A 25,294-nucleotide genomic window follows, 5' to 3' on the forward strand; every position below is an offset into this window, starting at 1 on the left:
TTTGGTCAAGGAAACAATGGCAACCGTTGTTTCAATTGTGGCAGCCCCTCGCATTTTATCAAGAACTGTCCGCAACCTAGGAGATCATTCCAAGGCAGCCCTCCAACGCAAACAATAAGGGCAAAGGGAAGAAACAGATGGTACAAGTTCGCCAAGGCAGGGTGAACTTCACCGCTGTCTCCGAACTTCCCGAGGGCGCTCCTATAATGACGGGTACTTTCACTATCCACTACCAACCCGCCATTATACTTTTTGATTCCGGTGCAACTCATAGCTTTATCAGTTCAAAATTCGGAACCAAACTAGGCTTAGAATTATATCCGGTTAATGGAAGTTATTTGATTGCAACCCCGGGTGGTAGAGTGGCATCCAATCAAATATGTAGAAATGTGCCAATCCAGTTGGGCAGCAATCTGGTGAAGACAGATTTGCTTTTGCTGGATCTAGAAGGGATGGATGTTTTGTTAGGTATGGATTGGATGTCGGAACACCATGTCTCACTAGATATCTCGTCCAGAATAGTGGAGATAGACTCACCGTATCAAGGAACCACCACCCTTTATCTATCACACAGAGGGTGTATCAACTCTTGTACCTATGCGGCAGAAGGGATTAAACTCGAGGCCATCCCGATTGTGTGTGAATATCCGGATGTTTTCCCAGACGATCTGCCAGGAATGCCTCCAGATAGGGATGTTGAGTTCATTATCGAGTTACAGCCAGGTACGGCACCTATCTCCAAAAGGCCCTACCGTATGCCACCAAACGAACTAGCAGAACTAAAAACCCAACTTCAAGATCTTCTTGATAAGGGTTACATCCGTCCAAGTGCTTCACCATGGGGATGCCCAGCTCTATTCGTGAAAAAGAAGGACAATAGCCTACGAATGTGCGTAGACTATCACCCTCTCAATGCGGTGACAATTAAAAACAAATATCCTCTGCCCCGCATTGACATTCTTTTCGATCAGCTAGCCAGAGCCAAGGTGTTTTCAAAAATTGACCTTCGCTCTGGATACCACCAAATCAAGATAAGACCTTGTGATATTCCAAAAACAGCCTTCTCTACCAGATATGGACTTTATGAATATCTGGTTATGTCCTTTGGTCTTACCAATGCTCCAGCTTATTTCATGTATCCATGAATTCAGTTTTTATGACGGAGCTAGATAGATTTGTCGTGGTATTCATCGACGATATCCTCATCTATTCTAAAAATCCTGAAGATCATGCCAAACACCTCCGTATAGTTCTTCAGAAGTTAAGAGATCATCGTCTGTATGCCAAATTCTCCAAGTGTGAATTTTGGATTGATACAGTAAAATTTCTAGGCCACACTGTTTCTAGCGATGGCATATCTGTGGACCCTAGCAAGGTTCAGGAGGTAATGGATTGGGAGCCTCCTACTTCTGTTCATCAGGTCCGTAGCTTTCTAGGCTTGGCTGGCTATTATCGCCGATTCATTCCTGATTTTTCCAGAATAGCCAAACCCATGACCGAGCTACTGAAAAAGGGAATTAGGTTTGTCTGGAGTAAGAAATGCAAAGAAGCATTTCACACCTTAAGAGCCCATCTTACTACTGCCCCAGTGTTGGCTCAACCGGACAACTCTAAACCCTTCGATGTCTATTGCGATGCTTCAGGCATCGGACTCGGTTGTGTACTCATGCAAAACAACCGCGTCATTGCCTATGCTTCTCGAGCACTCCGGCCCCATGAGCAAAACTATCCTACCCATGATCTTGAGCTGGCAGCTGTAATTCATGCACTCAAGATTTGGAGACACCATCTTATGGGAACCAAGTGTAATATCTACACTGATCACAAGAGCGTCAAATACATATTCACCCAAGCAGATTTGAATATGAGACAACGCCGTTGGCTGGAATTAATCAAAGATTTGACCTGGAAGTCATTATCATCCAGGCAAGGCCAACGTGGTTGCAGACGCCTTGAGTCGAAACGCACATTGCTCTTGTTTACAGTAAAGGCTCCGAATGAAACCCTCTGTTGGGAATGAGAAAGCTTAACCTTGAAATTATATCCCAAGGTAGTTTGAATCAGCTTTAGAGGAAGTTCCATAAAGATAGTATCATCATGGCCAACAACATGATGATGGAATAAAAATCATTAAGCAAATCTTATTAAAGGAGAGGAGAAATATAAGTGCTTCCGGATAGATCCTTTGGAGTACTCTGGTTTAAGGAACGGATTGTTGTACCAAAGACCAGCAACTCCGAAAGCAAATTCTAGATGAAGCCATTGTCCAAGTTTCTATCACCCTGGTAGACTAAAATGTACCAGGACTTGAGACAGAACTTCTGGTGGACTCGCATGAAAAGAGAAATAGCAAGTATGTTGCTGGATGCGATATTTGCCAGAGGGTCAAAGCAGTCATCTTAAGACTGCTGGTGTCATGCAACCATTGCCCATTCCCTCTTGGAAATGGGAAGACATCAGTATGGATTTCATCGTTGGTTTGCCCAACACCTCCCAGAAACATGACTCCATTTGGGTAATCGTAGATCGATTAACCAAAACTGCTCACTTTCTTCCTGTGCATACTACCTTTACCGTCAAGAAGTATGCCGAAATCTACATGGAGCAGATTATTCGACTCCATGGAGTACCTAAGACGATCATCCTGATCGTGGTGCTCAATTCATCGCTCATTTTTGGGAGCAACTTCAGACATCTCTAGGGACTAGACTTATTTGAAGCTCAGCATATCATCCCCAAACGGACGGACAAACTGAAAGAGTCAACCAAATCCTAGAGGATATGCTAAGAGCTTGCGTCATTCAGTATGGAAAAAGTTGGGATCAGTGCTTACCATTGGCAGAATTCTCGTACAACAACAGCTTCCAATCAAGTCTTCAAATGGCTCCATTCGAAGCTCTATACGGTCGCCGGTGTCGAACTCCTTTGAGTTGGTCACAAGTCGGTGAACGTAAAATCTTTGGACCCGACTTGGTCACAGAGGCTGAAATCAAGTTAAAGCACATTCAAACCAATCTTAAAGCAGCTCAATCCAGACAAAAAAGCTACGCAGACAAACGTAGGAAGCCCTTACAATTTTCTGTAGGAGAGTTTGTGTATCTTCGGGTGTCTCCTACTCGAGGAGTTCAACGTTTCGGCATCAAAGGAAAACTTGCTCCTCGATACGTTGGACCCTTCAAATCTTTGAGATCTGTGGACCTGTAGCTTATCGTCTTGAACTTCCACCTCAACTAGCAGCTGTCCATAATGTTTTCCATGTTTCCCAACTCAAGAAATGTTTCCAAGTCCCCATGGAGATCGTAGATCTACAGGCTGTCGCTATAGAACCTGATCTTTCTTATGCCGAGCATCCCATCAAGATCCTAGATACCAAAGAAAGAAGTACCCGAAGAGCAATGATCAAGATGTATAAAATTCAGTGGGATCATCACACTGAAGAAGAAGCAACTTGGGAAACCGAAGCTTATCTCCAAAAACATTTTCCGCATTTCCTGAACGATAATTTTTAAACCTTGAAATCTCCAACTCTATCTTGTTCTGAAATCTCGGGACGAGATTCTTTTAGGAGGGAGGTTGTGACACCTCAGGTATATGGGAGCCAGACTTAGTGCATTGCGTGTAGGATGTACTCTTGTGTGTTGTTTAAGGACAAGATTTAGGGTGTTTTCTGTAATTTTAGAAAAATATAGGGCTTAATGTGCAAAATGGGTGTGAGGGAGGATAATTTTGAAATATAGGAAGGGCTGTTTTGCAAATGATGCTTTTACTTTTAAACCACTGTAAAAAGTGAAAACAAATCAGGGAGTTGTTTGAAATGTAAAATTTAAAAAGGTTTTAAAAGAAATTTGACTAGTTGTATGGTTTTTAAAATAACTTTGAATCTTCAATTCTCATGAAGTCGAACCCTAAAGAAAAGTTGTAGAACTTTTTATTCTCTACACTTTTTGTTTTGGGAGTATTTTCATTTGAGCTTTGGTTTGAAAGTTACTCAGGCTTTGCAGTGGAGTCCCTAGGTTTTTTAGTATTTGCAACTAGGTCCTCGTCATCGACCTCCAGCTGCTCTGCTATGCTCTGCTCTGCCCGAGAGCTGCTGCTGCCGCCGCTTAACTTCGGCGAGCTGCCCCAGCCGCCACCTGCCCCCGCGCCGCTTGCTAGTGCCACCTCCACCTCCAGTGCACCTGTCCCGCCGCTTGTCAGGCCCTGGTGGCCATTTCCCGAGCCGCCACGCCGCTCCCCTGCTCTCCCCGGCCGCCACGATGTCGCCGGCGTCCAGCTCCTGCTCGCCGCCCTCCAAAGCCTCCCCAAGTGCATAAGTAGCTCCGTGGCCTCCTGCTCGAGTTCTTTTACCACCTCCCTGAGCCCAACTCCACCCCGACTTCCTTCTCCCGCGCCTCGCCGCCGTCCACCATTGCGCCGCCGTACGGCCTCGCCGTCGGCAGCCTCCTCCAGAGCCTCCCATGCTCGACCCTGACCTCCACCAGCACAACCTCATCCTCCTGAAGCTCATCGTGCCGGCCATTTTCCAATTCCCCCATCGGAGACGCCTGCCCACGAGCACACCGCCGCTCCTCCGCCGCCGCAGCTTGGCCCCATCGCCGTCCCACTACTCCGCCGCCCCCTAACCCCCGCCAAGTGGAGCAACAGCACCACATCAACCTCACGAAGCTCTCCAGGCACTCCTCGACTACTCCCCGGTCCTCCAACCACCGGAACGCCGCCGCCTAGCTTCCAGCCGCCGCCGCCGCCGCCTCTGTCCACCGTCGCGCCGCCATTACACCTCCTCTCCGGCCCAACTCCGGTCACCCCTGAGTCCCTTGTAAGCCCCTGAGCATTTCCCCTCCCTTTCCCCTCACCGCCGGCGAGCTATCTCACCGGAATCGCTCGCCGTTGATCTGTCCCCGAGAGGAAAACCGGCCAGGGACCTGATTGCTTAGTTTCAAAACTTTCCAGGGGTCTTTTCATTTTCCCTTCCAGCCAGTTTTAAAAATTCATAGGAAAGTGTAGAAAAATCCAAAAATGGCAAAACTAGTTCTGTTGTGTTCATAAAAATAAGATCTACAACTTTGGTTACTAAAGTGTAGTTTTAAATCAGTTAGTTTTGCAGTTATTTAAATGTTTTCAAAAAGGGATTTTTTGTTTATAACTTATGTGATTTAAGTTTATTTCCTGCAATTCTTGGTCATTAGTTAGTTTAAGTAGTGTTAGTTCTGTAGGAATTGTCCAAGACCAGTACAAGTTTGTAAATTAAGTAATTTCAGGATTGGATAAAATAAGTTCAAAACAACTAAGATTTGAGTATAATAAATGCTAAATATGTTTAAACCTATGTTTAGGAATAATTTGCCTTAGTTTGTGATACTTGTTAAAGGACAAATACTTAGTTGTTTGATGAGCTTGTCATTTGTTGTGATGTTGGGTGTATGTTGATTTGTTAAAATACAACTTTATCGTGAAGGAAAAATCTAATATATTTGGCACTAAAAATCAATCCTTGCATATCATGTAGACTCGCCGACACTCGAAGACGGAGACTACGAGTTGATCTTGGAACCCGAACCCGGGCTATCTGAAGACTCCGTCCAAGTTACTGAAGAAGTGACTGAAGCCCCGAACCAACGTTCGGAAGTTTTTAACTCGTCTAACCCTAGCTTCGCTTCCGAAGGCAAGCCCCGGTGCACATCCCAATATTTTCAAGCTATTACAAATTCAGTATTATGTTATATATTTTGCATTACGTCTAAGAGTTGAGATGAAACCCTAGTTGCATGCTATCGTAGGAAACCAATGTGTTATACCCAAGTCCTTATCGCTTAGGTGCCCTGCTAAATAGGACCGGTAAAAGTCGAGTGATTTCCTATCACTCGCGCGATATAGGAGTTGCTTGTTTAAAATTCTGCAGCCACTATAAGGATGACGGATAGGGTCATGTGTTGTATCATGACCTGGAACTTTACCCTGTCTATTTTGATAAAAGCTTTAAGGTCGAAATGTGTGGTAGTAGTGGCTAAGCGTTTGAAAGTACTAGCCACATGCCGTGAAATATGGTAAGCGGTAAGCCTAGTAACCGATCGGCCCGGCAAGTGGACATACCTCCCACCACTCGTATTTTGGTTTTTCTTGTTACTCGATTCGACGTGTGGGAATACGTGTTGCAAGGGCAACCAGGAGTACGGGTTTGTAGTCGCGCTACAGCCGTACGTCCTGCACACATTGGGTGTGCGTATGGTCCTGCAGTCGCTTGTGGTGGCCCTGTTCCACGACCCGGAATGAAAGGCAAACGATTGCTTCGGAATCATCGTTGGATGTTCCAAGCGTGTGTGTTAGGTTTACCTTGCAAGGTTGAAATTCGGTCCGGATCGTCCGCCTCTCACAATATTGAGATTGCTTATCCCTTTTACCACATTGAGTAAGAAGTGGAACTAATGATGGATAATCTTGATGGATGATAATCACTACCTTGCTTGCTTAGTGTAGGTGCTAATCTAGAATAAATACTCAACTAGAAGATGAAAGCTAAAACTTGAAAGTAATTCATACTCTTTGTTGCTTTTCACCTGAAAAATAAACCCAGAACCTTACCACACCTTCATGAGTCTAGTTAAGGGCTTAAGTATACCCAAACCCGGGTAAGTCTTGCTGAGTATTAGTATACTCAGTCTTGCTAAAACTGCTTTCAGGTATGCTGGTTGAGAATCAGGTTGATAGTGCGTCCTGCCCCTTTGCTGTTCCGCCTGGTTGGTCCGTGGAATGGGATCCGTCCCCGGCCAGCATTGACCCCTCGGAGTGACACCATCGACTGGGCTACGCATGGTGCTGCTGATGGCGACGTTGTTAGTCGCGTTGTCTTTTTGCTATAACTTTGGTCAACGGGTGTTTATCCGTTGTTTTTAAATAACCCTTTGTTTATTTTGCTCCAGACAGAACTGGAGAAAAACTGGTTTGTAATATTACTGCTTACTCTGTAATAAAGCTTGTGTTGTTATGTACCTGGAATTCTTCTTGTATAAGTATAACCTACTCCGATCCTGTGTAACCGTGGTTGTATCGGGCGGTGACCCGACAGACCCATGGGTTGTTCCGTTTGAAGTGCATTTGAGATCATCGGATCTTTGTAAATGATGATTAATGCACTTGAACCGGAATAATTCAGACGGTTCTGCCACAATCGCTGCCCTCCGTGCCGCACCTCACTCTAGCCTACACTAACCTCTTTTGGTGTTGCTCCTCTCCTATTGTACGTTCTTCTTCATGACCCATTCGTTCCCTTTGCTCCCTCACCATCTCTCCTGTCTCCAGTGGCGGAGCGTGATTTGAAATGAATGGGCCTAATTAACTATCAGGTCATAATATAATGCAGTTTACCGAGTAAGAATGAGAATAAGATGGTGTTTCAAAGGAACTGGAGGGTCATGGCTATAGATGTACTGTTAAATCTTCAGTAATTTTGCCAAGTCAAGGGTGGCCGGAGTCCAGTATGGCCTACACTAGGCTTCGCCAATGCCTGTCTCCATCTCAGGCCAATGAGCCATACTAGATCAACTTCTACAGACCCACATGTGATAGGTAAACCCCAATCCAAAAACCTCGAATTGCTAACTCGTAAACCTCGTTCAAGAAGGTCGGCATTGCTGGAGGAGGAGAAATAGCGCAAACATGGCATTCATGGAGAAGATCTCCGTAACACTTTTGTTGTAATATTATTTTTTGTGTTACTATAGTATATGCATTTGTGACATGTTTCACATGTTCCAGTCAAGTGTTACAACATACTACTATTCTGTAACATCTTGGTTGTAACATTAATTTTGTGTTACTATAATGGTTGTTTATAACATATTTTTTCAAAACAAACCCTATGTGTTACAACCTTCATTTGTAAACTTCTTTGTATCACATTGATAATTGTGTTACAAGAGTGTGTTACAATATCTATGTTTTGTAGGCGTAGCATAATCTGGATGCTTTACAAAATAAAAAAAAGCTTTTTTAGAAATTTTTTCTAAAAGGGTACCCTAACTGATCAAGCAATCCATGAAACTAGATTTACAATATATTTGCAACATGGCAGTTCTACAAAGAACTAAAATGGCAATCACGAAAGTAACTTTATGCTTCCAGTATGTGCTGAAAAGACACCAATGCATTTCCTGTTCCCCACAATCCATATCTAACCTGTTACAAAACAATCATAGTGAGATTTTGCATAAGACAAATGATTCATAGGAACCATGATAGCGTACTAAATAAACTATTCTAATTGTTGTTGCAATTCTTAGAGTTTGGTCGCCTGATGCAGTCAGTATTTGGGATCTCTCCTACATAAGTATGACATACAGATTGCAACTTAGAAACATACAAATACAGTCATACAGATGACTTAGCCTAAATATTGACTTTTATGCTAGATTTCTTGTTTGAACCATTTCTAGTGAAGTTATCTTGATCCATGTGCAACATGGCAAACATTCAAATATGGTATCATCTAATCCATATAAAAAGACCATTATACAGTTAAAATGTCATGGTGTGGTTGGTGTCAATGCTAGCCATTTTACTTGACTGCCGTGACACATAGAGGGAGAAAATGTACTGTGTTTGGTAGGATATGATTCAGTCTCTTTGAATCTCTTTTGATTATAGGCAAAATAATATGCTGGTTCAAAAGGAAGAAATGAATCTACCTCAACTTAAATGCACAACCATATGCCAAACCGCGACCACGTAGTGGCTCTCTCTGCGTTGTTTGGCTGGGTGGTTCCATCCGAGGATGAGCTAGCTGCTGCTACCAACCCTTGTCAGTGGTCTAAGCTTTTTCTTCTTTCTATTGGTCCTGGTCGTCTTCTTTGTTTGCCAATGGATAGTGTCAATTTCTTGATTTGGAACGTTCGTGGTCTGAATGACAAGGATAGAAGAGAGAACCTGCAAAAAGTTGTTGAGGCATCCCGACCTTCTGTTGTTTGCCTCCAGGTAACTAAACTGGCTCATATCTCTTAACGTGATGTTTCCTCCTTTGTTGGTTTGGATTTTTCACAGTTTGTGTATTTACCTGCACAGCAGACTAGAGGAGGAATTTTAATAGCTTGGAGGGATGTTTTTTTCGGTCGACCACCACTGGGTACACCGCCACTCAGTTTCAGTTCTGCTAAGCAGTAAGGATGAACCTGCTTGGTGGCTTACCGGCATTTATGGGCCCCAATTTGATGCAGACAAGGTGGCTTTTTTAGAGGGATTGCAAGAAGAACGTGAGAACTGCCCTGCACCATGGGTGTTGGCTGTGACTTTAAAATGATATATTGTTCTGAAGATAAAAACAACGATAACGTCAACCGTGCAATGATGGGGAGATTTCGCCGGTTTGTGAATGATTTTGAACTAAAGGAAATTCCACTTCTCGAAAGATGTTACACCTGGTCGAATGAACGTGATTCTCCGGCCCTGGTCAAGCTGGATCGGGTCCTCTATACCAATGATTGGGAAGACATATACCCCGAAAGTATACTGCAGAGCCAAGCCACAGAGATGTCTGATCACTGCCCGTTGATCCTTGGTCTTCGTGAAGGAATTCGGGGTAAAAGGAGGTTTCATTTCGAAAGTTTCTGGCCACGGCTCTTGGGGTTTCTAGAAGTGGTGCAGCAATCCTAGGACCAGCCAGTGCAAGCCTGCGGCCCCCTGAAATAATCTCCATTAAGCTGAAAAGATTGCCAAGGGCGTTGCAATCTTGGAGCCAAAAACATACCGGCAATATTAAAGAACAGCTAGCTTTGGCCTGACATGTTCTATACCACCTAGAACTGGCCCAAGACAACCGATCTCTTTCAATTGAAGAGAACTGGTTGAGACGGGAGCTGAAACATCACTGTTTGGTGCTAGCTTCACTGGAACGAACTCTTGCTAGACTCCGTTCCTGGGTCAGGTACTTGAAAGAGGGGGATGCAAATACATCTTTCTTTCACAAGCAAGCTAGCTTTCGGAAACGGAAAAATTTCATCTCCAAGATAGTAGATGGTGATCGTATTGTCACAGCCCAAGAAGAAAAACAGCAGGTATTCTTTGATTATTTTAATGGCCTTCTTGGCACAGCCATGCCTAGGATTGCTACTTTCGAGCTGCCGGCCTTCCATAGGCCAGGTCTGGACTTTCCATCCTTGATTTGCCATTCACTGAAGAGGAAGTCTGGGCAACAATTAAGTCACTTCCTGCTGATAGAGCACCAGGGCCGGATGGCTACACTGGCCAATTCTACAAGTCCTGCTGGTCAATAATCAAGATGGATTTCATGGCAGCAATTATCACCTTGCAACAAGGAAACGCAGGGAAATTAGAACTGCTCAATTCTGCACTTCTCACTTTAATCTCTAAGAAGACAGAGGCTCTAGTGGCAAAACACTATCGACCAATTAGTCTTGTGCATAGCTTTGCGAAGCTAGTAACAAAATTAATGGCTAATCGACTGGCTCCCCAACTGAACAGCTTGGTTGCAACCAATCAAAGTGTTTTTATTCGAGGTAGATGCATACATGACAACTTTATGCTGGTCCAACAAACCATCAAAGTGCTACATCATCGTAAGTTCTCTAGTCTTTTCTTGAAACTTGACATATCAAAGGCCTTCGATTCTGTTTCTTGGAGTTTTTTTTTTATTGGAGATCCTCCCTTTTCTGGGTTTTGGTGCTTCTTGGTGCAATCTTGTCAACAATATTCTTCTCACCGCATCAACCCAAGTCATCCTAAATGGGGAACCAGGGGATTTAATTTACCATCAGCGGGGTCTTAGGCAGGTTGATCCACTTTTGCCCATGCTTTTTATTTCGGTCATGGATGTCTTGACTAGCTTATTTACAAAAGCTGAATCTAAGGGCCTGCTGCGACCTCTCCACTCTACTGGTCAGCGCCTCTCATTATATGCAGATGATGTAGCTCTTTTCATTCGCCGTGAAATAGATGATCTTCAGCTCACAAAGAATCTGCTGCAACTGTTTGGAGAGGCATCAGGCCTGCAAATTAATCTGCAAAAGAGCTGCGTCATTCCTATCCATTGCAATGAGGAAGTGGTCAGCAGCAATTTACATTGCACAACCTCTTCCTTTCCCACCACTTACCTTGGATTTCCCATTTCTGATAAGAAGTTAAGGAGAGGATATTTACTGGTTTGGATTGAAAAAATAGCTAACAAACTCCCTGGTTGGAAGGCCTCCCTCATGAACATTGCTGGTCGCGCGGTGCTGGTCCGTTTTATGCTCACGGCCATCCCCATCTATCTTTTGATCGTGCTCAAGGCTCCCAAATGGTTTATCCGTGCCATAGATAAAATCAGGAGAGGATTTCTCTGGAAAGGATGGAAAGATATGAATGGTGGCTGTTGTTTAGTGGCTTGGGAGAGAGTCATGAGGCCATTTGATCTCAGAGGACTGGGCATTCACAATTTGGAGGTCATGGGATGGGCACTTCAAATGCGCTGGCTATGGATTGAAAAAAGCAATCCTGATCGCCTGTGGCTGGTCTGGAGCTACCCGTCTACTCGAACACCTCTGCCTTGTTTGCTATTTCTGTTGTTACCACTGTGGGAAATGGGAGGAACACTTTATTCTGGTCGGACCGATGGCTTGTTGGGAATAGTCTAGAGGATCTCGCACCAAATGTTCTCAAGATAGTGCCACTACGGGTACGCAAAAAAAGAACAGTGGCTGAAGCAAAAAAGAACACCTGAGTTTCTGACATAAAGGCTGCATTAAGTTGGCACGGCCTCATGGAATTCCTCTAGCTCTGGGAGGTGCTTTCAGAATTCCTCCTCAACAATTCAGATGACCTACATCAATGGAAATTTGAAAGCTCAGGTATCTTTTCTTCAAGATCAACCTATAGAGCCTTCTTTGTAGGAGCCGTGCAGTTTGAACCATGGAAAAGATTGTGGAAGGCTTGGGCCCCTAACAAATGCAAGACTTTTGTGTGGCTTGCAATCCGCAATCGCTGTTGGACAGCTGATCGTTTGCAAAAAAAAGGGGACTTCCACATCCTGATCATTGTCCTCTCTGCGACCAAGAAGATGAAACCGCCCAACATCTGCTCACTTCGTGCGTCTTCGCCTGGCAATTTTTGGTTCAACATCTTGCAGCCATTGAACCTGACTAATTTGGTGCTTAGTCATCGAACTATTTCCTTTGCAGAATGGTGGAGGAAATCATCAAGGAAAGTACAAAAGCAGCACAGAAAGGGCTTCAACTCTCTGGTCATTCTTAGCGCATGGATCCTATGGAAGCACGGGAATTCCTGTGTGTTTCATGGATCTACTCTGAGCATCCAGATCGCTCTACAGCTTTCAAAGATAATCTCACTTGTGGCTAGTAGGGGGAGCTAAAGGCCTTGCTGGTCTGGGGCTAGGAAGGGTTTCCTAGGCGTGTTTTAGTTTGTTTTTATTGCTCCCAGGTCAGGTCCTACCAATTTTTTCTATGTAACAGTACACTATGGTCAAACTGTTCCTCTCATCACTCTGATCCAAGGTGGTGAGTTGGATTTGTAATTGGATCATTCTTGTTCTTAATACAATGATACGTAGCTCTCTTGTGTATTCCAGAAAAAAAATGCACACATGATTTTGGACACTGAACTTCTGGCTCACCAATTTGCTCAAAATCAAAGACATCCATATCTGTGAGCGGAATTACTTGTGACATCTGTATCAAGTCTGTCTACGCAACAATATGTTCTCTATAGGAAATCGAGAACTTATAACTAAAAACCAATAGTATTCAGCACAAGGAAAAGAAGAGGTGAAATTCTATTATGTCATGTTAGTTAGAAATATGTATTCCAACTCACAATCTAACAGAAATAGCAATGGTGGATTCATAAAAAATATGCATATAAATATATACTCTTGGAAAACGATGTTATTTCCAATTTGGAAGGTAAAGGAATTTAAGGGCAATCATCTAAATGCTAAAGTACAAAATTGGAGTTTTTAAATAACAAGGACATCTTAAATCAAATTGGAAATACAATGGTATCCTGCTACACACATAGGTACTAAGTTTTCTTTGCACTCTTTATTTGTTTAAATGAAGAGAACGCTGAAAAATAGATGTATGGGCGTGTCAATTTTGAACCATCTAGGGATGGTCACAGACATATTATCATTTTCTAAGAACAGGTGCTCTGCCTTCTCACTTTAGACGGGCAAGAGTAATTACATATTGTCATGGTCAGGAGACAAGGTAAGGAGAAAACCAGGAAAAACTGAATTACTGAATCATCTTTCATTCCCTGGCCTAATGTCCACATCAATCAGATTATAGTGGAGATTTTGATGAGTAGTTACATAAATATGCATTAACACATGCCAAAACTGAAATCGAGTGTATGTTTAGGAATTCGTAGTATATATCGACTGACAGCAAGGTGATAAAGAAGTACTCCACTGATAAACCAATGGTAAAGGACCAGCCTATCGATTTGTAAAAAAGCGTATGTCTATGACAAGAACACTGTGTCTCATCAATTGTACTAAACTGATTGAACTTGTGTCTATCTCTATACTGAACTTTGAACCTGAATATGCCAAGCACAATTGAGGCTGTGCCAAATCAGCAAGCAAATCTGAAAGGAAAACGAAAAGAAAAAATGTATACCTTGTGCCCATTTCATCGAACATGTTGAGAGCATCATACGTGGACGTGTCCATATATACCCACAACAGCGAGAACAACGGAGAGTGCTGGTGGATTGGCAGCGGCTAGATGAGGTGCACAGGCACTTGCGGTGGAGAGACGCTACTGCCTTGCTGTGCTGCTGTTGCTCCAGCACGATGGTGGAAAGACCAGGGAAGCTGCATGAGGAGCTGAGAAGATTTGACTTTTGAGGGTTGCTGCTGCAATAGATTGGATTGGGATGCAATTAAATGAGAGCGAACGGAGCTGGTACCGCTGGTGTTTCTTTGGTTGAGAAAAAGGTGTTGACGACCAAAATTTACACTGCTGTGCATACCGGCCTGACCGGTACGCATGGCCCGGTCAGACCGGTCTGGGTGACTTTGCCAAAATGCAAATTTTACTTCACCATTGTGTAGCTCTCGTCGAGACGATCAAAATGCATATATAGAACATCCAATTTGGAGTTCAGATGAGGGAGTTATGACTCCGGGAAGATTTGACCTAGATCGGACCGGTCAGACTGGTTGAGTAGGGCGGTCAGACCGGTCCAGGCTGTACAATCCGAGTTAGGAGTTGTATTTCGATATAGAATTTGTATAAGATTCGACTCCCAATGGGGTAAGACCATCCCATGGCCGATTGAGGGTATCCAATCGATCAAAACTACAATCTTTATCTTTTTTCTTTACTTTTGTTTTCTACCCTAGCTTTTCCAACCCCAATCTACCATTCTACCTGCGTCTCGGCAGCGTTTGAAGGCGTTCTAGGTAGCCTGCCAACCCTAGGACAACCCTGCATGCACTTGCCCTGACGGGTCCCTCCCGGGTGAGTGTTCGTCGGATACTCGCCGGCCTCCCGGTGAAACTGGTCTAACCGGCCTCCCAAACCGGTCTGACCGGATCTAAGCAGCAGCGCTGTAACGTGCGCCCCTGCTCACTGCACGCGCTAGTGCTCTCGTGTGTTGGCCTCGAATTTGCATCAACATACTTTTGGCGACTCCGCTGGGGAAGAAAAAAGATCAATCGGCTGCAATGGCTGGTAAGATACCTAAACCTGGTGAGATTGATGCCGAAAACATCCAAAGGCTGAATTTTGAACAACTCTTGGCTGAAGATCAGAAAGCTCTCGATGATATTGAAAAGAAGATCAGAGAGGAGAAGGAGCAGGTATCAGACCCGGGGCCACAGGACTGGGTACATAACGTAGTTGAAAGAGGTTTAAGAGATTAAGTCCGTCTTATCTCTTATCATCTTGTTTAACTCTTATTTATTCTGTTTAAATAGGAGATAAGGCTAACCGATACAGGGAGAATCTACTCGAGGCATGTTCTGGTACGATTCCTTAGCTGGTGTTGGTTAGTATCTTTATAACCCTGGCCTCTCGGATATATAAGGTAGGACAGGGACCCATCTGAAAACATGATCTCTAGATCATTCTATACCAAAGGCAATACAAACCACTATACAGGACGTAGGGTATTACGCACCTTGCGGCCCAAACCTGTCTAAATCTTGTGTTCGTTGCACCTTCGAGTTTCTGATCTCGGCGTCTCCTCACCCAAAACTTACCACCTTGGGTATATTCCTCGGTGGGCAGCCGGTTAAACACCAACAGCTGGCGCGCTAGGTAGGGGGCCACGTCGAAGATCCACCGGCGAGCTCGATGGCGTCTTTCAAATTCACCAGGTCAGTTCCCTCCCAGGGTACGATATTCATTTTTGGCTCGTGGGTCTGTGTCGCAGATGGTGTGGGCAATTTTCGGTGATTCCTCATTGACATGAAGCCAAAGACTTCCACTGCGGATCTCCGTAGCAACCTCGACAAGTTCGTCGATGATCTCGACAACTTGCCGACCTGTGCCTCTGCAACAAAGATCGAGATGGAATCTGCTCCAAGCTCGACTTCTTCCAGCGTTGTGGCAACTTCCCTTGGGTCGGACTCGTTCCAATCTAAGAATCTAAGAATTCGCGTAACTGATCTCAACTCGGTTCATGCGAACCGGCCACTGATCTCCAGGAGGCCAACGTCTCTGGGTCCCTCTCCATGCTAGAGAAGGACTGGACTTTCTGCTCCAGGGCGGAAGGCCGGAAGCCACCGCGTGTCGGGGGGCTTCGGGTTGTTTTGGCGCCAGTGATCTGATGATCACCCCCATGCCGGGGGTCGCATTGTGCATTGGAGGGGCATAGCGCTCTCCGATCTACTCGAGGATGAGGGTCGACTTGTGGCCCACCTCGAGCCTTTGCCTTTTCAGGAGGGCAGGCCGTTGGCTACCGTGGTGGAGGAGTCGACAGAACTAGTCGACACGGGCTCCGATGAGCTTAGCTCCCGCCAGGTGCTAATGGCAGAAGATGGCGAGGATGATGGGAATCTTCCCATCGTTGACTTTGAAGCGGTCTCCGAAGATGAGATCACAGCCAACGCTGGCGACAAGAACGACGCCGATCGTGAGGCGCGGAGGGCCAGGAATAGGGCCCGCACAATCCGGCGGAGGAGGGCCAACGAGCGTAGGCGATCTATGCATCGCGAGCTTGACCCTGAGTTCGCCGCCATAAGCGAACGGGGGTTCAGAACTCCGGTGGCCAACATCACCAGGGTGACAGCCATTCTCGAGCGCAGTCATGATCCGGATATGCGTCAAGCACTTCTTTACGGGCAGAGGGCCTGGATCCAGCTGGATCAGCACAACCCGGCGTCCACCATTACGGAGGAGCGCGTGGGTGAGAGTCGTAGCCAGGCTCACAGCCGAACGGCTGGCGGCCGCCCTCGACACCAGCCCAGCAACGACAACGCTCGCGGGAGTCAGGCTCCTGACGGGAGGCAGTAGCCACCACCAGGGGGTCACCCGCGACAGGCCAATCATCGACTTCCTCCAGAAGACTTGCGCCAGCACATCAATGAAGGCCACGACGCGCGGACCGTGATCTCTTCCAGGCGCAAGGTCCGCGAAGAAGTCAAAACCGAAGGTACTGACTGTAGTGATCGATTCCCTGCTTTCTCTGCACGTTTCAGCAGCTACAAGTACCCAGAGGGCTTCAAACCCATCGGCATCACCAAGTACGACGACAAGCAGGCTCCTCAGCAGTGGCTCCGTTGCTACTCCACGGCTATCGAGGTCGCAGGGGGGTCGAACATCAGCAAAGTCGTCTACTTCCCGATGGCTTTGGTCCCTGCGCCGCTCACGTGGCTGGAGAGCCTCGGCAGCAACTCCATCTACTCTTGGGAGCGACTCAAGAAGGTCTTCATCGATAACTTCCAGGGGGCGATCGCTCGAGTAGGTACTCATCACGACCTTGCCCAGTGCAAACAGGAACGAAACAAGCTCCTGTGGTCCCACACACGTCGTTTCTTCGACGTTCGGGCCACCATCGCGAACATCTCGGAGGACGACATCATCGACTGCTTCTACAACGGCATCACCGACCCAGGCATCTATAGGGATTTCAGGCAGAACAGGCCGAAGACTGTTGTGTGCCTTCATGATATGATGCACGATTGGTCTGAATAGGAGGAGATGATGCGGGAGCGGTTCCCCCGGCGTCAAGATAGTAACCTGAGGCGCCCAAACGACAACCGCAACGGCAAAGGCCAGCGGGACTTTTCGGGTCCACCCCAGAAACGTAAGCCAGATGATGTCATTGCGGCTATGGATCGTCCTTCGCGGGGCAAGAAGTCGACAACGCAGGAGGAGTTTGAGAAACTCCTGCAGAAGAAGTGCCCATGGCACCCAGGTGCCAATCATGCCGCTATCGACTGCTACCATCTTCGGAGGACGTTTAGCAACTCCGGTGGTGGTAAGAAGAACAAGAAGCCAGCAGACAAAGATCCTGAGGATGACGATCAAGAGGACCACGGGCATAACCTGAAATTCCAGGATGCTTCAAAGGTGGTCAACGTCATCTTCAGGGGAGACGAGGATTTTAGCTCCAGGCGGGACCAGAAGCTGCTTTTCCAGGAGATCTTGTCTGTCGAGCCGGCGGTACCACGACCGCTCCGTTGGTCAGAGGTCCCCATCTCGTTCTCCCGCGATGACCAGTTGATGAGCTTCTCGGAGCCCGGAAAATTCCCTTTGGTCCTGGATCCTGTGGTGGAGGAGGTCAAGCTCACCAAGGTCCTCATCGATGGCGGGAGCGGGCTCCATCTCATCTTCGTCATCACTCTGAAAAAAATGGGCCTGGATTTCAAGGACATGCTGGTTCCCAGTAAGTCCCCCTTCTACGGTATCGTCCCAGGTAACGCGGCACATCCGCTTGGTACGGTAGTCCTCCCAGTCACCTTCAGCACGCGGGAGAATTATCGTACTGAGTTCATCAAATTTGAAGTGGCTAACTTCGAATCTTCTTGCCATGCAATATTGGGTCGTCTGGCACTCACCAAGTTTATGGCAGTGCCGCATTACGTTTATCTGCTTCTTAAGATGCCAGGACTCAGTGGAGTACTCACTCTCCATGGCGACTTGAAGAAGACGTATGACTGCAATCAGGAGGCAATCCAGTACGCTTCGACTACTCGTGTGCCAGATGCTTCGGAAGAAGTACTCGCGGCAGCGCAGCAGCTCTTACAGTCCGGGCTGGAGATTTCTTCGAGGAAGGCCAGCAAGTCGAGCGTCCAGTCGACTGATGACGTGGCTCTCAAGATGATCCAGCTCCAGGAGGGTGATTCATCTAAGACCACCGTTATTGGCGCGGGCTTAGGTGAGAAATAGGAACTCGCGCTTGTCAGCTTCCTTCGGGCTAACCGAGACATTTTCGCGTGGAAACCAGCGGATATGCTAGGGGTGCCCAGGGAGTTGATCGAGCATAGCTTGAATGTACACCCAAAGGCTGTACCCAAGAAGCAACGCCTGCGCAGGTTTGCTCACGATAAGCGTGAGGCCATCAAACGGGAGATAGCTAAACTTGTCGCGGCTGGGTTCATTAAATAAGTAATCCATCCAGAGTGGGTAGCTAATCCCGTTCTTGTAAAGAAAAAGAACAATGAATGCAGAATGTGTGTTGACTACACTGATCTCAACAAGCACTGCCCAAAAGACCACTTTGGGCTGCCGCGCATTGACCAAGTTGTTGATTCAACGGCTGGTTGTGTCCTTCTTTGTTTTCTTGATTGTTACTCAGGATATCATCAGATTGCGTTCAAGGAGGAGGACCAAATCAAGACCACGTTCATCACCCCGTACGGGACATACGCCTACAAAACCATGTCTTTCGGGTTGAAGAATGCCGGAGCGACCTATCAGCGCGCGATCCAGATGTGCTTCGCGGATCAGCTGCACCGGAATGTAGAAGCCTACGTGGATGACGTGGTCATCAAGACCAGGGACTCCGACGACTTGATCGCAGATTTGGAGGAAACATTTAGCAGTCTGCGTAAATTTCGGTGGAAACTCAATACTACTAAGTGCATTTTTGGAGTACCTTCAGGGAAATTGCTCGGGTTCATCGTTAGCAACCGGGGCATCGAAGCCAACCCTGTAAAGATCATGGCCATCACAGATATGGGGGCTCCGGCCACAATCAAAGATGTGCAGAAATTAACAGGTTGTATGGCGGCCCAGAACAGGTTCATCTCCCGACTCGAGGAGAGAGGACTACCCTTCTTCAAGCTCCTAAAACGTCAAGACAAGTTCCAATGGACGGAGGAGGCTGAGCGGGCTCTACAAGATCTGAAAAATCACCTTCAGTCTCCTCCAATCCTTACAGCACCATTGCCAGGGGAGGATCTACTACTCTACATCGCGGCAACAACTCATGTTGTCAGCAGTGCTATTGTAGTTGAGCGAGGCGAGGAAGGCCATGCGTTTGGAGTGCAGAGGCCTGTCTACTTTGTCAACGAGGTCCTCTCCGAATCCAAGGTACGGTATCCAGCTGTTCAAAAGCTTTTATATGCAATCTTAATCACATCAAGAAAGCTACGCCATTACTTCGACGAGTACAAGATCACCGTGATTATGGATTTCCCGTTGGCAGATATTCTTCATAATCAAGATGCCACGAGGCGCATATCCAAGTGGGCAGTGGAACTGGGGGCTTTGTCAATCGACTTCAAGCCACGCACTGCAATCAAGTCACAAGCTCTAGTCGATTTCATGGCTGAATGGAGGGAGAATCAAGCCCCAACTCCAGTCGACAAGCCAGAGCACTGGACCATGTACTTTGATGGGTCCCTCAAGCTCGACGACGGCAGCACCAGTGTTCTGCTTATTTCTCCACGAGGTGAACAATTGAAGTATGTCCTTCAGATCCTGTGGGCGGTATCCAACAATAAAGCCGAGTATGAAGCCCTGCTTCATGGGCTTCGTTTGGCGATATCACTAGGGATCAAGCGACTACTTGTGTACGGCGATTCTCTTCTTGTCGTTCAGCAAGTCAACAAAGAGTGGGACTGCAACAAGGGGACGATGGATGCTTATGTTCGGGAAGTGCGCAAGCTGGAATGCAAATTTTCCGGCTTGCAGGTTCATCATGTGCTACGGGAGCATAATGTTGGCGCGGATATCTTGTCCAAACTGGGGTCAACACGTGCTCAGGTTCCATCGGGAGTTTTTGTCCAGGAGCTCAAGCAGCCATCCATCAAGTCTTCTCCGAAGATAACCATCGATGCGGGTCCCCAACAACCCGATCGAGAGGTTATGACGCTGGGGGAGGACTGGCGAGAGGCTTTCATCGACTTCATCCAAAATCAAAGGCTACCAGCAGGAGTTGACGCCAGGAGTGTAGAAGCGGCGCGCGTCCTGCGCAGAAGCAAGGGTTTTGTCCTGGTCGACGGCAAGCTCTATCAGCGCGGCACTTGGTCAGGAGTTCTCATGAAGTGTGTCACAAAGGAAGACGGTTACGACATACTGCGGGAGATCCACGAGGGTGTCTGTGGCAACCACGCAGCTTCGAGAACACTGGTGGGGAAAGCATACAGGACCGGTTTCTGGTGGCCCACTGCTGTGATCGACGCGGAAGATCTCATGCGCAGGTGCCAAAATTGTCAATTCTTCGGCAAACAGACTCATGTTCCAGCCCACAGCCTCATCACCATACCTCCATCCTAGCCTTTTGCTTGTTGGAGCCTCGACATGGTCGGGCCCTTCACAATGGCGCCAGGCGGTTTCACCCATGTTCTGGTGGCTATCGACAAGTTTACCAAGTGGATTGAGTACAAGCCGATAGCCAAGCTCACACCAGATCGGGTTGTTGACTTCATCTCGGATATCTTGCACCATTTCAGCTTCCCCAATACCATCATCACATATTTGGGATCCAATTTCACGGCCAACCAGTTCTGGGAGTTCTGCAAGAATGCACGCATCGAGGTTAAATATGTTTCTGTCGCACACCCAAGGGCCAACGGACAAGTCGAAAGGGCGAATGGTATGATAATCGACGGCCTCAAGAAAAGACTTTATGATGAAAATAGCAAGAAGGGAGGCAAATGGATACATGAGCTGCCACATGTCGTCTGGGGGCTTCGGACTCAACCGTCCAAAGCCACAGGACAAACGCCTTTCTTCCTCGTATACGGATCTGAAGCTATTTTACCGGCCGACATCATGTGGAAGTCCCCAAGGGTCGAAATGTACAACAAAGGCAAGGCAGACGAGGCGAGGCAATAAGAGCTCGATTTTGTCGAAGAGGCTCGCTGCGCCACCCTTGTTCAGTCAGCCCGATACCTGCAGGGGGTTCGGTGATATCATGATCGTAACGTAAAGGAGCGATCGTTCAGCATCGGTGACTTGGTCCTACGACTCATTCAGGACGAATCCAGCCTACACAAGCTCAACTCAAGGTGGGAGGGCCCGTTCGTCGTCAAGCAGGTTACAAGGCTAGGATCATATCGACTACAATGTCCTGAGGGTCAGGACGTTCCGAACTTCTGGAGCATCCAGAACCTGCCCCAATTCTACCCATAAGAAGATGCCCGGTGATAGCTGAATCCCCGGGGGCTTGGACGATCTCTTTTTCTCGAATCAATTTGGAGGCTACGTACCACAAGATTCGGGTTGGAAACTCCTTTATGAACACAAGGAGGCTACTGTCATGAACAGTATTTATATAAATCAACTTCCTGCCGTGAATTTCACGGAGGCAACTGCCACGTTTATATCTCCTCGACTCCATGTCTTGACGGAGGCCTCAGCTCCGCTCTTACTCTCCACAACTCGATTTCTGCCGCGACCTTGGATGGTCGCTCGCCACCGCATTTACTCCAACAAAATCGATCCGTTCGACTGGCTTACACCCAGTACGTTGGAAAGGCTCGCATGAAGAGCTACCTCGACTACATCTTGAGTGGCCACACTCAGGGTAGTTTCATTTCTATCAAAAGCACGGCAGACCCGCGGCGATGCCCGCACTTGCTCTCAACAAGTTCGATCCGTCCGTCCGGGTCCTACCTAACTTGTGGAGCACGCTCATGTGAGGAGCGACTTCGACTACATCCAGAGTCGTTGCACTCAGGATAGTCTTGTTTTTCTGCCTTACGCACGGCAATCCCGCGACGATGCTCGCGTTCTTTCCTAACAAGTTTAGACCTGCTCGATCGAGTTGTGGCCAATCTGTTAGACGAGTTCTAGCTACCCTCTGGGTCGTTGCACCCAGGGTAGCATCTACTACTTAAGCCTTGTAAGCCTGGATTCCAAATCAGCCTAGGCACACACACACACACACAAGTAGAGACATCAAAAGACACCATATATACAAGGAAGTAAATGCTTGTTTTTAGTACCCTAATCCTGCATTACACTTTGAACTATACATTCTGATATAGGTTGGGCTTCCAAGAGGTATCTGTCAAACTGATCCTCGGTGCAGTCTGCCGCCATTCCTTGAGCAAATATTTCCAGTCGCGCGTTTGGCAGGAAGGACTTCACAATCGCAAGGGCGTTGTTGACGCATGTCACAGGAGCCTCAGAGAGGAATTTGAATATTTTCTTCGGGGCCTCGCGGAGCCGCTCTAGCAAGGGCCGAGGGTCTGCTTTGCCTTCCTCCGGTGGATCCACCATATCCACCAGCTCCCGGGTGGCCCCCCTGAGGTCTTCAAGTTCTTCGCCCAGCATCTTGATTCGCTGAAGGCCATCGATGAACTGTCGCTCAATGTCGCCGATTACCTTCTGCAGCCTCTCGACGTCATCTGTATGGTGATAGAGCAGGCTCTTCATATCAGTAAGTAGCTCTTCTTTACTCATTAAGATTCTCCTAAGCTCTGTGGTGGAAAGCTTTTCAGATTCCAGGATGAGTCGTATAGTGCAAGTACTCGAGGGAAGCAATGGCTTACCTTGGTGCGCTTTCTTTTGCTCCTTGAGCTGCTCCTGGTGCGCGTGCTTTTGTGCCTCGAGCTCCTTCTTCTGTTCCTCGAGTTGTCGCTGGAGCTCGACGTTGACTTTCTCGAGATGCAAGTTCTCCGTCTTCTCGTTGTCAACGCGTCTTTTCAGAGCAGCAAGTTCTTCGCGGTCACTCACAAGGGTCTTCAGTTTTTCTGATTGTTTCTGGGAGTGGGCGATCACATTCTGCATAAGGAGGGAAATCCGGTTTCGACTTGTTGGAGCTTAGGAGGCGGCAAGTCGGGCAGCGTCGCGTCCGCCTCGGGGGCTGGCTTCACGAGCGTCAACTCTTCGGGGGCCAACGGCTCGGGGGCTGGAGCTACCGTGATTGGCTCTGCGCTTGAAGATTCTTCTTGGGTCGCTGACCCGGGGGCTGGGGTAGTCGAGGCCGGTGTTAGCTGGAGGTCCGCGGCGCTTGCAGCTCTAACGAAGTCGAAGTCAGTCAACGCACAAGTCGAAAGATCAAAATGTTTATTGTGCAACCAGAGGCAGACTTACAATATAGATTTCTTCTTGATGGCCCCTTTCATCCGCACGGCCTGTCGTGGCATTCCCGTTGCGGGCGGCGGGGTTTCACCAGCCAACGGCGCGGTTCCCGCCACGGCAATGGTGATGGCTGCGGCGGTCGATGGAGCTGTTTCTTCTTCTTCAGGCTTGGCCCGGGAGGAGGAGGCGGAAGGACTACAGGAGGACATTGTAAGCATGACACAATATCAACATCTAGCAATACAACAAAGCAGTAAGCTCTTACCCGGCAGATTCGAGTTACTGTGCCTTTCGCTTGCGCACCAACTGACAGCCCTGCGGCACCAGCGGCAAAGCACCGGTCGACTCCACGCCTGGCTCGGAGGAGTTGTCCCGACGCGCTTCTCCTTCAGCTCCCTCCTTCGCCTAGGAGCTCACATCCTCTGTGGACCCGCTGCTGCGCTGAGCTGCAGCAATGCGAGCCCTCTTCGCCTCAACAGCGGTGCTGGGGAGGAGGTGGTCCGGCCGGGGGATATCGGGTCATGGCGGGTAGCTGCGGTACAATTCTGTGTGTCCCTGCAGAAGGTTCTTCAGTCAGCAATGGAGTAATAGAGGTTGATTTCAACAAAAAGAAGTCGAACACTCACTGGCTTGGGTGGATTTCACGTGGAAAACAACATAGGCACATACGGCATGGCGTCCACGTCCAGTAACACCCGCTGGACTCGCTGGAGTGCGGCTTCGTCTGATAATTCTTCTGCGCACATGCGAGAAGGATCAGCAGTGCCTGTGTACTCGAATCCAAGCCGGTGGCATTGTTGGATTGGCTGGACGCGGCGTTTGAAAAAGGAGAACATGACGGAAGCACCGGTCACTCCCTTCATCTTCTGTGCCTCTATGATGTCCAGCAATTCCCTGACTTGATCCATGTCCCCACTGGAAGGTTCAAGATTCCACTCCGGCCTGACTACAGGCGGTCTGTTTGATTTCGCTGGGAGTTGGGGAGCATGGTTCTCGATATAAAACCAGTGATTTTTCCATCCAGGAAGGTTGGAGGGGAATTTGTATGATAGATATTTGTCACCGGCCTGCTGACGCAGTTGGATGCCGGCGCCCCTGCAACGGAAAGGTTGTTTGTTGTGGGTTGTGGTTTGATACGGAAGAGGAAGCGGAAAAGATTCCAGTGGGGTTCGATTCCGAGGAAAGCTTCGTAGAAATAAATAAAAATTGAAATGTGGCAGATGGAATTCGGGTTGAGGTGATGGAGCTCAAGCCTGTAGTAATACAGAAGGCCGCGGAAGAAAGAACAAGAGGGGAGGGCCAATCCCCGTTCGGCAAAATGGAGAAATGTGACGATTTCGTCAATATTTTCCATGGGGAAAGGTTCACGGTAAGAGGGGCGCCAGTTGACAAGGTTCTTTCTTGCAGCAACCCCTCAGAAACTAGCTTGTTTAGATCGTTGAGGGAGCACTTACTGTGTGTCCACTCCGCGGTCGACGGCTGCGCCTCCTTCTTCTTCCTTTCGATCTCTGACTTCTTGGGCGCCATCTCCGATTCGCTTGCCACGAGATGCTCGGGGGCTGCGGGGAGAGGGGTGGGGAGATCGGGGTGGGGGATTTCTTTGGGGGGACGGCGACGGCGCTTGGCTCTAATTGGGGACGGCGGCGGCGCTTGGCTCTGATTGGGGATTTTGGTGGCTTTTGGCAAAATGCAGATTGAAAGCACAATTTTTCTCACTATTGCCGCGGGGCTAAATAACCAGCGGGGTGGGGAAAAGTTACTGTTCCAAAGTTCAAGATTCGTTTTTTTGGGAATATTCCGAAGATGAGGGGTCATTTGGTGGACTGTTTGGATTAAATATTCGATTAATTATTTTTTCA

The sequence above is a fragment of the Panicum hallii genome, chromosome 8 (assembly GCF_002211085.1).
Source record: "Panicum hallii strain FIL2 chromosome 8, PHallii_v3.1, whole genome shotgun sequence".
Lineage (NCBI taxonomy): Eukaryota > Viridiplantae > Streptophyta > Magnoliopsida > Poales > Poaceae > Panicum > Panicum hallii.